Below are 15,044 nucleotides of genomic sequence, written 5' to 3' on the forward strand. Positions count from 1 at the left end.
ACCACATTGACAAGCCATTAAATTAAGTTGTAGTCTAGATTTTCATATTTTCCTTGTATATTATCCACAAAATTGCTTGCAGAAAGATTTTGGAGATTAATTCTTGTGTTAAGAATATGGTTAACAGCATATATAACAGATGGAATGTTTAAGGAATACATTGTCAAAACCTAGGATTCCCTGAATATGGGGGGTCATTACAATCCTTGCGGTCGGTGTTAAAGCGGCGGTAAGACCGCCAACAGGCCGGCAGTAAAAAATTTACAATTACGACTGTGGCGGAAACCGGCAACAAAGACAGCCACTTTAACACTCCGACCGCCACGGCGGTACAAACAAACAGAGCGGCAATCACCGGCAATAGACAGGTGGGAGACAATGTACCGCCCACACTATTATGACAGGCCAATCCGCCACCTTTTCCGGGGCGGATTCACCGCGGATAAAAACACAACGGAAACAGGAATCCCAAAGGAAAATCGCTTACCTCTACACACCCCACGAGGAACGAGGACGCCATGGATCCGTATCTCCAAATTCAACCTGCAATATTCTTCCTGCTCCTCTACCAGGAGCACGAACCCTGACGACGAAGACCACAGTGAGTACTGCACCTATGACACAGGGGAGGGAAAAAACAGGACATGCAACACGCAACACCCCCACCCTCACCCACCACAACACACACACACTAATGCATATCAATACATCACAGTTACGCCCCACAAACCCCCTAGAAGAATGCAAAAACAATAGAAAATGAGTGTAACCATTGTAATATATTAAAAGCAAGTAGGCAGAAACATATATATATATACACCATGTACAAAATATATACCAAGCATAGTAGTCCAGGTAGTGCTCTAATGAAGTTCGTGGAACACTGGGACCACACAGTATGGGCGAGGCCCACACAAGATCCCCGACCATGATGGAGAGAACACTGCAGCGGCATCCGAGAGCAACTAAACAGGCACCTCAGGGGGAGGGAAAGGGGGGCACCTCAGCCGCTTGAGTGCACAACGCCAAATCCACGAGGGAGCCACATGCCCACTGTTCAATCCTGGGGAGTGCAAAGCCACAGTCTCTCAAGTCTCTACAGTGGGTGGGTTGCCCACTGTTCAATCCTGGGGAGTGCAAAGCCACAGTCTCACAAGTCTCTCCAGTGGATGGTTTGCCCACTGTTCAATCCTGAAGAGTGCAAAGCCACAGTCTCACAAGTCTCTACAGTGGGTGGGTTGCCCACTGTTAAATCCTGGGGAGTGCAAAGCCACAGTCTCACAAGTCTCTACAGTGGGTGGTTTGCCCACTGTTCAATCCTGGGGAGTGCAAAGCCACAGTCTCACAAGTCTCTCCAGTGGGTGGTTTGCCCACTGTTCAATCCTGGGGAGTGCAAAGCCACAGTCTCTCAAGTGGATGACAGTCTCCACTGGTTCTGGAGGGGGCTTCGTGCCCAGAGTGCTTCATCCTGCCAAGGACAGAGGTAGTGGATGTGATACTCCACTGGTTCTGGAGGGGGCTTGGTGCCCAGAGTACTTCATCCTGCCAAGGACAGAGGTAGTGGATGTGATACTCCACTGGTTCTGGAGGGGGCTTTGTGTCCAGATTGCTTCATTCTGCTAAGGACAGAGGTAGTGGATGACAGTCTCCACTGGTTCTGGAGGGGGCATGGTGCCCAGAGTGCTTCATCCTGCTAAGGACATAGGTAGTGGATGGATCTCTCCACTGGTTCTGGAGGGGGCATGGTGCCCAGAGTGCTTCATCCTGCTAAGGACAGAGGTAGTGGATGTAATACTCCACTGGTTCTGGAGGGGGCTTTGTGCCCAGAGTGCTTCATCTTGTCAAGGACAGAGGTAGTGGATGTGATACTCCACTGGTTCTGTAGAGGGCTTTGTGCCCAGAGTGCTTCATCCTGCTAAGGACAGAGGTAATGGATGTGATACTCCACTGGTTCTGGAGGGGGCTTTGTGCCCAGAGTGCTTCATCCTGCTAAGGACAGAGGTAGTGGATGACAGTCTCCACTGGTTCTGGAGGGGGCATGGTGCCCAGAGTGCTTCATCCTGCTAAGGACAGAGGTAGTGGATGGATCTATCCACTGGTTCTGGAGGGGGCATGGTGCCCATAGTGCTTCATTCACCCCATGACGGACTCAGTAGCATCAGTGCCCTTGCCACTCATGGGCCAGCGTGGCTTGAGATGGCAGTGCCCTGTTCAGCGGTGCTTGAGACAGCGGTGCCCTGTTTAGCGGAGCTTGAGACGGAGGTGCCCTGTTCAGCGGTGCTTGAGACGGTGGTACCCTGTTCAGCGGTGCTTGAGACGGCGGTGCCATGTTCAGCGGTGCTTGAGGCGGCGGTGCCCTGTTCAGCGGTGCTTGAGATGGCGGTGCCCTGTTCAGCGGTGCTTGAGACGGCGGTGCCGTGTCCAGCGGTGCTTGAGACGGCGGTGCCCTGTTCAGCGGTGCTTGAGGCGGCGGTGCCCTGTTCAGCGGTGCTTGAGGCGGCAGTCTCCTTTGCAGGGACTCAGCTGCTGGCGGTCCTTCATGGCCCAGCGGGGCTTTTGCTGGCGGTCCTTCATGGCCCAGCAGGGCTGGTGCTGGCGGTCCTGTCCTGGGCAGCTGGGCTTGTGCTGGCGGTCCTGTCCTGGGCAGCTGGGCTGGTGCTGGTGGTCCTGTCCTGGGCAGGTGGGCTGGTGGTCCTGTCCTGGACAGCGGGGCTTGTGCTGGCGGTCCTGTCCTGGGCAGGTGGGCTTGTGCTGGCGGTCCTGTCCTGGGCAGCTGGGCTGGTGCTGGCGGTTCTGTCCTGGGCAGCGGGGCTTGTGCTGGCGGTCCTGTCCTGGGCAGCGGGGCTTGTGCTGGCGTTCCTGTCCTGGGCAGCTGGGCTTGTGCTGGCGGTCCTGTCCTCGGCAACTGGGCTGGTGCTGGCAGTCCTGTCCTGGGCAGGTGGGCTGGTGCTGGCGGTCCTATCCTGGGCAGCGGGGCTTGTGCTGGCGGTCCTGTCCTGGGCAGGTGGGCTTGTGCTGGCGGTCCTGTCCTGGGCAGCTGGGCTGTTGCTGGAGGTGGCCTCCTGGGCAGCGGGGATGATGGCGGTGGCCTCCTGGGCAGCGGGGATGATGGCGGTCTTCTCCGACCGTGCTGCTCTTCCCAGACTTGCCTGGTTTCTTGTGGCCCTTCCCCACCTTGGAAGGTGTCACAACTGACTCCACACTCCCACTGGGACCCCTGGGAGCGACTTTGGTGGCTGGAGTCTTCCCCCTCACCCGCCGGGAACTGGCCAACTTCTGATGCTTCACAGGTGAGGGACTGTCTGTGCTGTGGCTACGTGCCACACTGGCTGCACTGGTGGCCGGTTCACTCCAGATTCCAGTGACTACAGGCACCACTGGTCCCGGAGATGTTGTGGCTGAGGTGCTAGTTCGGGACCTAGGAGACGGACGGGGTGGGGGAGGTGTGGGAAAGAGGTGAAAGGTTGGACAGGAAAAGTTTTGGGGAGACACTGGGACGGGTAGCTGGAGGGGGTTTGGGAGTGGAGGAAGAGGTAGTGGTTGTAGGAGGTGTTAGTTTGCTGACTTTGGGTGAAGGTGCATGCGCTGGAGGCTGTCGTGAGGTGGATGGCTGTTGGGTGGGTGTGTGCCTGCGTTTGTGTATCGTGGGAGGGGGCGTCACAGACACACTTGGAGAGGACACAGGGGACGTGTGAATGGTAGTGGGGGTGGTGACTGCACGTGAGGGGGGTGTGGTGGTGGGTGTGCTGGTGATGGCAGTAGTGGCTGTAGAGGTAGTGCATGCAGGTGTGAGTGTAGACGAGACAGGGAGGGAGGAGGGAGATGAGGAGGAGGGGGACACAGTGGAGGCAGTGGATGTTGGTGTGACTGCATGTGTGTGATGCTTGCGTGAGTGCCGGTGGGATGTGTGGTGCTTATGTTTGCCTGAGCTTCCCTTGTGTTGACGTGTGTGCATGCTGGTCTGTAGGTGTGCTTGGGATAGGTTGAGGTAGAGGGGATTGGGTCTGGGTGGAGGAAGTTGGAGGGGGGAGGCTAGAGACAGGGACAATGGCTGCCGTCAGTGCTGAGGCCAGAGTCTGAAAAGCTCGCTGAAGGTCCGCCTGACCAGAATGAATGCCCTCCAGGAATGCATTTGTTTGTTGCAACTGCCTTTCTACACCCTGGATGGCATTCAAAATGGTAGACTGCCCAACAGTGAGGGACCTGAGGAGGTCAATGGCTTCCTCACTGAGGGCAGCAGGGGTGACTTAGGCAGGGCCTGAGGTGCCTGGGGCGAAGGTGATGCCCACCCTCCCGGGTGAGCGGGCACAGGGCGAAGGCTGAGGGGCTGCTGGGAGGGCGGTGCTGGAAGGGGGGGTGGCAGCTGTACCCGTAGATGGGGGTGGCACAGATGTTGCCGCCACCACAAGGGAGCTCCCATCAGAGGACGAGTTTGTGTCACTGGTCTCAGCTCCTGTCCACGCCGTGGAGCTCCCCTCGCCCTCCGTCCCACAGATGAAGTCCGAGTCCGTAGTGTTAGCCTCCATGCCCATGTGGGATGCAGCCCCCTGGTGCTCCGGTGCCACTGCTCCTCCGCTGATGATGCTAATGCACACAAGAACAGGGAAGCCACAAAAAGGGGGAGACGGCAGAAGAAAGACATGTTGAGTGCATGCATTACCGCTACCGTTGGTGGACACAACAGACACAGAAGCCCCCTGCACTATGCCGCGCTCTTGGGCTCCACTGTTCAATTCCTGGGAAATGGCCTACAAGGCTATGGATGACATCTACACACATAGATGACACAGAGGCATGACTAGGTGTACTTGGCACTCTACAGAGGTGGGGTGGGGTGCCACATGGCCTGCATTACGGAGGGACCTTGCCTAGGGAAACCCACAGCCCACCTCCCCCACCCAGACCCCTCCACTGTGCGCAAAGACAGCAGAATGAGAGTGTACTCACCCCCTTGTTGCTGCTTTGATGCCCTCAAGCGCCCAACCAACTCCAGGTATGCCACCGCCAGGATCCTGAACATCAGGGGGGTCATGGTGCGACGGGCACCCCTCCCACGTTGGGAGGCCATCCCCAACTGAGCCTCCGCCGTCTTATTGCTCCTGCGGCGAATGTCCTCCCATCTTTTCCGGCAGTGGGTGCTCCGTCTGTGGTAGACCCCCAGGGTCCGGACATCCTTGGCGATTGCAAGCCAAATATCTTTTTTCTGGTGGGCGCTTACCTACATGAATTGTACAGGGGGAAGAGAAAGTTAATACCAACTGCACTGTCAAAGTGATTGGCCCCCATCCCTTCCCTTGCCATGTGGCACATGCATTCACCGTCGTTTCATGCATGCCACACTCTTCCCCCTTCCTTCTTACATCCAGCCCTCTCCACACAGGCATAGCCCATACATCATGCTCCCAGTGTACTTACCTGTTTGTCTGGAGGACCGTAGAGTAGTGTGTACTGGGGGAGGACCCCATCCACGAGTTTCTCCAACTACTCAGATGTGAAGGCAGGGGCCCTTTCCCCAGACACTCGAGCCATTTTCTCTTCCAGACCGAGGTCACAGCAGCACTTGCAGTGTAGGTCCTCTCCTGTCGAAGATCAGGTATCGAGTGATTGAACAGATAGAAAATGGCAGTCACGTCCACGGCGGTGCGTACCATCACCGCCGGCGTACATCGTCATTGGCTCCTGGGACCCATAGGGTCCAATGCTAACCAATGCAGCATTGCGCCGCGGTCTTTGACCGCGTACCGCAACGGTGTACAACGCCAGCGCAGTTACCTCACATCCCATTGTCCCACTTTAGAGGTCAGGCAGCCGCCATTTCAGGGGCCCACATGGATTAATTTTCAACTGCGTCACACATACCTAGGCCTAGACTCATCACACATACAGGCCACCTTTTGTGTATGAATGGTGTTCTGTGTAAACTGTGGGTACGTACCTCTGAGTTGTTTGACTCTGTGCTCGCTGTTGTCCTTCATAGGCACCGTCCGCTGGGACATGTGAGGAGATGGCGGCATCATCTGGTGTACCGACCGTTGATGGACCTGTCAACAATGGAGGAGCGACATGTGGTTAACACATACAGGCTTGACCGTGCCACAATCCAGGAACTGTGTACCCAGTTGGAGCCAGACCTGATATTAGCAATACGCCATCCCACAGGAATCCCCCCTCAAGTGCAGGTGCTGTCAGTGCTCCATTTCCTTGCAAGTGGGTCATTTCAAACAACAATGGCCATAGCATCAGGGATGTCCCAGCCTGTTTTCCAACGTGTTGTCTGCCCTTCTGAAACACATGCAGAGCTACATCGTTTTCCCTCAGGTGGAGGATTTGCCGACAGTGAAAGGTGATTTCTATGCCCTGGGACATATCCCCAACATCATACGTGCCATTGATGGGACCCATGTGGCTTTGGCCCCCCCCCCACAGGAGTGAACAGGTGTACAGAAACAGGAAGAGTTATCATTCAATGAATGTACAGATGGTATTTTTGGCCGACCAGTACATCTCCCATGTGAATGCCATGTTCACTGGCTCAGTGCATGACGCCTACATCCTGCGGAATAGCAGCATCCCTTATGTGATGGGGCAACTCCAGAGGCACCGTGTGTGGCTATTAGGTGAGCACCTGAGAGCAAGACAGTGGGAATGGTTGTCTGGGGATATCCCTACAGGTTAGTGCGTGTCTAACAGTTGTCCCTCTCCATTTGCAGGTGACTCTTTTTACCCCAACCTGTCATGGCTACTGACCCCAGTGAGGAATCCCAGGACAAGGGCAGAGGAACGCTACAATGAGGCCCATGGGCGAACTAGGAGGGTGATCGAGCGGACCTTCGGCCTCCTGAAAGCCAGGTTCCGGTGCCTCCATATGACAGGTGGATCCCTATTCTACTCACTAAAGAAGGTGGCCTGCTGTATGCTTCACAACTTGGCTTTGTGACGACTGGTGCCTTTTCTGTAGGAGGATAGTCCAGATGGTGGTGTTGTGGCAGCTGTGGAGCCTGTGGACAGTGAAGAGAAGGAAGCAGGGGAAGAAGACATGAACAACAGGGACTCAGTGATCCAGCAATATTTCCAGGTAGACACATGTAAGAGTACAGACCTGCCTACTACATGTACTTTAACATTACTACCTCTCTACTGTCTGTCCTTTTCACCCAGTGTGTTGGCACTGAGTTGTCACTTTCCCTTACGATTTCACAGATGTGGGTCCCACTGTGTGACATCTGCTTAGATTCCTCATGGACTAGAGCTGTGTGACATTTATGTTGACATTACAATTGTAAGATCATTTTGCCACTCTAATTGCTAATACACTATTTCAAAATCACAGACAGACTCCAGATTGTTTTGTGCTTTAAGTGTGTTTATTTAAGTGCTCAATATTGGAGGGGGTAGTAAAATGGTGAGGGGTGATGGCGAAGTAATGTCCATGGCAGAGTCCAGTCTATTAGTCTCACAGGTGCATTGCCCATATGGGCATAGGAAGTGGAGCTGGAGCAGTTTAAGTATGGACAGGGTGACAAAGTAGGACAGTAGGATGACAATCAGGATGGTCTCATTTCTTGACAGGGGTCTTGGCATCGTGCTCTGTCTTTGTCCTGGATCTCAGGGACCATTTGCGGGGTGGTTTTTCCTCTGCAGGGGGTGGGGTGCTGGTGTGGTGGTCCTGTGGCGGGGCGTCTTGTCAACTAGCGCCGGCGGAGGTGGTGGGCAGTTCATCGTCCATGCTAGTGTCAGGGGCCCCTTGTAGTGCCACAGTGTCCCTCCTGGTGTTCACGAGTTCCTTCAGCACCCCTACGATGGTGCCCAGGATGGAGCTGATGGTTCTGAGTTCCTCCCTGAAGCCCATATACTGTTCCTCCTGCAGGCGTTGGAACTTGGCCAGTAGGCTCCCATGATGGAGGAGAGGGCCTCATGGAGAGTGGGTTCCCTTGGCCTGTCTGCCCCCTGTCACACAGCAGTCCTCCCAGTTCCCCTGTTGTCCTGGGCCTCCGTCCCCTGGACCGTGTGCCCACTGCCACTGCCCCCAGGTCCCTATTGTTGTTGGGGTGGTGGGTTAGCCTGGGTTCCCTGTAGTGGTGGACAAACTGCTGATTAACGTGTCCTGGGGATGGAGGTATGGGGCCGCTGGGTGGGTGCTGTGCTGGTGTTTCCAGAGGGGGGAAGGTCTGTAGTGGCCTATGACTGTGTCAGGGGAACCGACTTTACAGAGGTCCCCGATGGTCCGGGCTGGTCATCTAGATCCAGTTGGACAGAAGTGCTGTCATCACTGTGGGCCTCTTCTGTTGGTGGTGTGGACATGTGGGACCCTCCTCTCCGGTGACATTGGGTAGGGGTCCTGCAGTGGTATAAAAGGATGGTTATTACATCTGTATGTGCCATGGTGTGCAATGGGTGGGTGACCGTGTACCCCAGTGCTTGCATTCCTGTGTGGGACCTTGTGTGATGATGGTTTAGGGGGTTGTATGGGTATGTTCAGTGGGCATGCTTTGGTGATGGGTGTCCATGCTTTGTTGTTGCATGCAGGGCTTGGTGTTAGGATGTGTGGTTTGTGATGTAGGGACACTTGTGAGGAGTAGGAGTGATGGGGGTGAGGGTGGGGGTATGTGCTGGCATGCAGGTAGTGTGGGGGATGTAATAGTAAAGCTTTGACTTACTAGAGTCCATTCCTCCACCTACTCCTGCAAGGCCCTCAGGATGCAGAATCGCCAATACCTGCTCCTCTCATGTTGTTAGTTGTGGGGGAGGACGTGGGGGTCCGCCGCCAGTCCGCTGAACCGCCAGGTGGTGTCTTGAGACCGCGGAATGCATCTTCTCCCGTAGGTCGTTCCACCTCTTCCTGATGTACTCCCAATTTTTTGGGTGCTGTCCCACTGCGTTGACCCTGTCCACGATTCTTCGCCATAGCTCCATCTTCCTTGCAATGGAGGTGTACTGCACCTGTGACCTGAATAGCTGTGGCTCTACCCGGAGGATTTCCTCCACCATGACCCTGAGATCCTCCTCTGAGAACCTGGGGTGTCTTTGCCGTGCCATGGGGTGATGTAGGTGAGTTGTGGGGAGGAGTTTTTGGTGATAAGTGTGCTGATATGTAGTGGTGTGTTGTGTGAGGTGCGTGGAAGTTCTGTGGGTGATGGTGTTGTGTTCCTGTGGATGCAGTTATTCTTGCTGGTGCTGTCTCTCTCTGTCCTTCTTTCGGAATTTTTGGTAGTAGGGGTTTGTGGGTGATGTGGGTGTGTGTTTTACAGTATATTGGGTGTGTGGGAGTGGTGTGTGTATGTGTATCAGGTGTGTGTATTTGGAATTGTCCAATGTGGCTGTGTTTTGTATGAGTGTGTGTATTTTGAGCGCGGCGGTGTGTACCGCCAATGGAATACCGAGGTTGAAAGACCGCCGCGTGGATTCATGGGTCGTGATAGTGTGGGTGTATTTCTGTTGGTGTAATGGTGGAGGTTTTGTTATTGCCAGTTTATCACTGACCTTTGGTGTGGCGGACTTGTGTGGGTGTCTGAATTTTGGCGGATTCCGAACTGTGGGTCATAATAGCTGTGGCGGAATTCCGCGGCGGTGTGTTGGCGGTCTTCTGTACGGCGGTAAGCGGCTTTTACCGCCAATGTTGTAATGAGGGCCATAGTCTTTGTTGGCATGTACTTGTACAGGTAGGTCATCATAATGTCAACCTACTCCTGCAGGAAATAGATGTGGAAAGCAACAAGCCTCTAAACTTTTTCCCAGACATTCAAAATCAATAGAATCCCTTACAAATTATTTGGAATATAGTGGATGAATACTATAGTGTTCATATATTTCTTCTGTCTTCTGCTTGTCCACTTTTTCAACCTATCCACTAGGTTGTACTACTTCATCCTGAACACAGGTTGCATCTCCAGTAATATCAAAGGTAATTACAAAAAAAATATTTTCTTTCAAGAAAATTAAAGCTTTTTTCACTTTATTTACAGATATTAATTCTTGCAAGATTGTTTTACTTTTTATGGGAACTCCATTTATTATAATAATCTCAGTCCTTGGTTGAAGAGTTCTGGACGAACCAGGGCAGAGTCAGAAGGAGGGACAGAGCACACCTAGTCAGACTTGCTGCTGATCATGGCTGGGGCAACCCTTCAGCAATTTCAAGCAGAAAGACTGGTGCCATGGCCTCTGGTGGATTCCACTCTTCAGACAGAGGGTCCTGGGGAGCCAAGCAGGATGGGTGCAACAGTGAGAGTGTCCCGAAGGTGATTGTAGTTTTGCTCCCTGGTGGTCAACAGAGGTACAGGTGCTATAATGGAAATAAGAATGGAGCACACTAAAAATAGTTTGCTTCAATTAATAGTTGTGTCCATGGATCCTTCAATTTTACTAAAGCTTCTATGGATGGATATAGTATAATTCAAGTAAATATCAATTGTGTGTAATGGCTCCAAGACTACAGTACTCAAATTTCAATTTTAATACAAAAAGAAAATATCAATATATCACAAATATGTACATAGAAATAATTACAAAATGAAAAACATAAATAGCACAACACTATTAAATTACAAACATAAATAGCACAACTTTAACACAAATCATCTAATTGAGTAAGAAACAATTATTCTCCAAAAACTCAGAATCAGAGCACCCAGGGCCAGTTAGTCTGTGGAACGAGTGTGCACTGTCCAATATGTTGACTTGAGGCAATGAAGGTTCTTGTTATCCAATGCGAAAAATTGATTGCAAACTCCGAACCAGATGCAGCCGACACGTGTTTCGTCCCATGAGGGACTTTATCAAAGCTGACAAAACAAATTATACAAGCCCTTATTGCAACTTAATGTCCCATTAATATTTCAACTATTATCTATCATACTCTAAAAACATGTTGCAAGACAAATCTTCATAAAAACCACCACATGCGTGTCAAATTCCAAAAGCTATAAACATTGTGAACAAAAAACCACTACACCAAAGTCTCACAATCATCACATAAAATATGTGTAACCTGAAAATATATGGAAACCAGCCTACTATATCTTACCCAGTAGTGTCTCTAATATTGTAAATCGAGAGGAATGATATGCAATTTTAGTTACCATACAAATGAACAACAAACATATTATTTCCTTTCAGGTTAGTACTAATTGTATTACCAAAGAGAGTGAAAATGAAAAGTCCCTAAGTGACCAGAAGGTCAAAAAAGTCACTAGTACCATCTGTGATTGTATCCTAGTTGACACCTCAGTGAAAGGAAGGTATTATTCAATTATGTACCTTGTCCTCCTGTGTTTGATGTAAACTGTTCAGGCTATAGTTGTCCAATGGTGTGCAGGGGCACTGTACATCTGTAAAATGACAGAGGCAGTGTCCCATATCCATTCGAAACACCCACAATGCTTGACTAAAAAGATCCACCCAAGAATTCAACCAACCTGTGCTCATTTGTCTCAAATGGAGAAATTCCGAGTGAAATGAACTTAATTGACGTGGCAAAATGACCTACAATTCCCAGAGGTTGCTCAGAAATCCAGACACTGTTTAGTCTGTAACAGATTAAGAAATAAAAAGGTTTGATTGCATTTTCAGCAGCATTATTGATGCATTGACATAAAAGAAATGAGTGACATAAAGAAAAACTCCCCACTAATTTCGAATGTCTACGAGATACAAATTATCTAACATGTCTAACGTTCCATGGACATGTCCATACTGAAAAAATCCCATCCCTTTGGCTGCTGGGTGTTCAACTCCTACCTTGTTAATAGCGACCTCATCGCAAAACAGCGCCTTTCATGTCAACAACGCGAAAGCGACTACCTTCAAAATTCAACTTTATATAGTTTGTAAAAATAGAAGTAGGACTCATCATTAGACACTTATTTCTTGTCCCCTCCGAAACGCTGTCTCACCGTGGCTATAAGTTGCCCGCCATCTTTGAATTACACATTATCTCCGTCGGAAGTGCCGGTTACGAAAAGCGACCAATGTAAACATGGCCCAATTGCCGCTTCGGAGCGTCCCAATGAGGTCTACATCCCCCCATCAATATCACCGTCTGATACCCGCATTGTTGCCAAAAACAATCTAACATTAAAGTCCGCACCTGCGATCATACGTGCAGATTGTGTGCAATTCCAGGCGCCATCTTAAGGGAACCCGCGATGTACTTAAAAATGCATTTAGCTCCAAAATGCGAAGAACAACCTGTCCTGTTTGGAAAAAAGCAATCAGTCTGATTTTAGTAGATGGCAGATTGTTAGTCCACATCAAAACAAACTTTTCACAAGCTCACATATATTATTTAAAGCACCATCTTGAAATGGTTATCTGCCAGATTAGAAGAAGCAAAGCTAGTATGGATAAACCAAATACTGGATACACATATCCACAACATGTGACATGATATAAACTCTACTAAAGTCAATTATGACATGATCCTCTCCCTGATTTATCAATTGATGTCCACATTGTCCAAGCCACCACCTGGTATATCTAGATAGTATTCTACCATAATCAGTGACTGAGGATGCTTGGCTGTTCTAGCTTAGTACATTCACTTGGACTGTATCTTGGAAACCTCTTTTATGCGTCTGGCAAATATTGCCTTACTACCAGTGGACTTAGTATAGAGTGCTGTTAGTACCTAGGGGAGTCATGTTACAAGTATATTAATTAGTAGGTGTGACCATATGTCATGCAAGATATTGGTGAACTATGCTTCATCATGTGATTATCTTCCTCAATTCTTGCTCAACTGACATAATAACAGCATTAAGTACAGTTAAAGAGCATAGACATTTCTTAATGACACAACTTTCTGTAGGAACATGTGGAGTCATAAAAAATTGTGCATTTCATGATCTAAATTCATGCCCAGTTGTATACTCTTCAATCTAAGTATCCATTTTGACTCATTCCTTCTAAGATCTAACTCACGATTTCCCCCTCTCGGATGTGCTCTTGTCTGACTGATGCCCATATACTTTAACATAGGGATCTCCATTGTAGAGTGTTCCTTCATCACATGACGTACTACTGGAGAAAATGCATCATTATTTCTCAAGGCCCGTACATGTTCTTGGATCCTCTCCTTTAAAGGTCGGATAGTAGTCCCTACATAAATCTTTGTGCATTCACATATCAAAACATAGACCACATATCTAGTATTGCAGTTAATGAAATCTTGAATTTTGTATATTTTAATGCCATTGAAGTGGAAAGTGAAGGTCTTATGTAATGCCAAATGGCATATGTTACATCTGCTGCAATTAAAGAAGCCCCTAGGTTTTTCAGGTAAACAGATAATGATTTGTCCTTAAGTGGGGGTAAGAAACTCTTGCATATTAAATCCCTAATGGTGGTACCTTTTTTGTGTACCATGCAAGGCTTGATGGATAATATGTGTTTCAAAGTGTTATCGGTATGTGGAACATTCCAATGTTTGAACAAAATTTTATAGATGTCTTGGCTGTTTTGACTAAAAGAGGTGCAAAATGATATCGATATTTTAGATATAGTGTTCTTTTTTCCCCTATTCATCAAAAGTGATGATCTTGACAGCTTATTAAGTTTTTTTCTTGCACTCTTCAAGATTTGTCTAGAGTAGCTTCTCTGAATAAATCTGCTATCTAGTTTGTTCAATTCTACCTCACAGAGCCTGTTGTTACTGCAATTTCTCTTTACTCGAACCATTTCCCCGAAGGGAATGGCATTGATTTGTGTAGTCGGATGGGAACTGTTGGCATGTAGCAATGCATTACAAGCAGTCGATTTGCGATGTAAATTAGAATGTACGCAATTATTCTCTACAAATATTTCCAGATCTAGGAAATTGATCCGATCTTTACTGTGTTCATATGTCATTTTGATATTGAAATCATTGTTATTAATATGATGAATGAATTTAACCAACTGTGGTTCGTCACCAGTCCAGATCATGAGTGCATCATCAATCTACCTTCCCCAAAAGAATATATGCTCCGTCAAATCAGAAGGACCGTTCAGCCACAGATGTACTTTTTCAAAAAGTCCCATGTACAAGTTTGCATAAGAGGGCGAGAAGCGTGAGCCCATCGCCACCCCTTGTGCCTGCCTATACCATTTCCCTTCATGGATGAACACATTATTCTCAAGTATAAACCGAATCATGTCTACTATCATGTTGGTGTGTTCCAAATATGAGGCCGATCTGTTTGCCAAAAAATGACAAATAGCTTCCAGGCCCCTCTTCTTCGGTATACCGGTGTAGAGGGAGCTAACATCTAAAGTTAACCAAGTCATTTCTGGAGACCATGCAATGTCTTCTAATTTTGCCAGAACATCACGTGTGTCTTGCAGGTACGATGGAAGATTCTTGACAAACGGTTGTAAAAAGCTGTCACTGTATTTCGATAATGTTTCAGTAGGCGAATCTAAACCTGATATAATGGGTCTTCCAGGTGGTGCTGTCTTGTGTTTGGATTTTAGGAAGTATGTATATGCATGGTGCCTTGGGATAAGCATTGAAGATATATTTGTATTCTGCATCAGAAATTAGGCATTGATCTAACCAATTGCGTAGTAATGTCTCTAAGTCCTGCACAATTCTAGACAAGGGATTGTCCTTCAGTTCTATATATGATGTTTTATCAGTCAGTTGTCGGTTAATTTCATTAATATAGTCTAATCTGTTAAGAATGACTATATTACCTCCCTTGTCTGCTTCCTTTATTACTATATCCCGGTTATCACTCAGATTTTTCAAGGCCAATCTTTCATTCTTGCTTATGTTAAATGAGACATGTGATCTACCCTCATCGATCTTTTTTTCAAGTTCGTTCAAATCCTCCACAACTAACCTCTGAAAAGTGTCTATGGCATTGTCACTAGCCAGCACAGGTGTAAAAATAGATTTCGGTTTAAACCCACTGTTCAGTGACAAATCCTGTGTAATATTTAGATCACTTAAGACTTGTTGTGTGTCCCCAATCTCATTGTCCATATTACTGAGTGAGAGTAAAGTTGGAATGTCCTCAATGTCTTTTATAGTGTATGTGCTAGGTGATGTCTCAGATCCTCCTAAA

Source organism: Pleurodeles waltl, chromosome 8, assembly GCF_031143425.1.
Source record: "Pleurodeles waltl isolate 20211129_DDA chromosome 8, aPleWal1.hap1.20221129, whole genome shotgun sequence".
Classification (NCBI taxonomy): Eukaryota; Metazoa; Chordata; class Amphibia; order Caudata; family Salamandridae; genus Pleurodeles; species Pleurodeles waltl.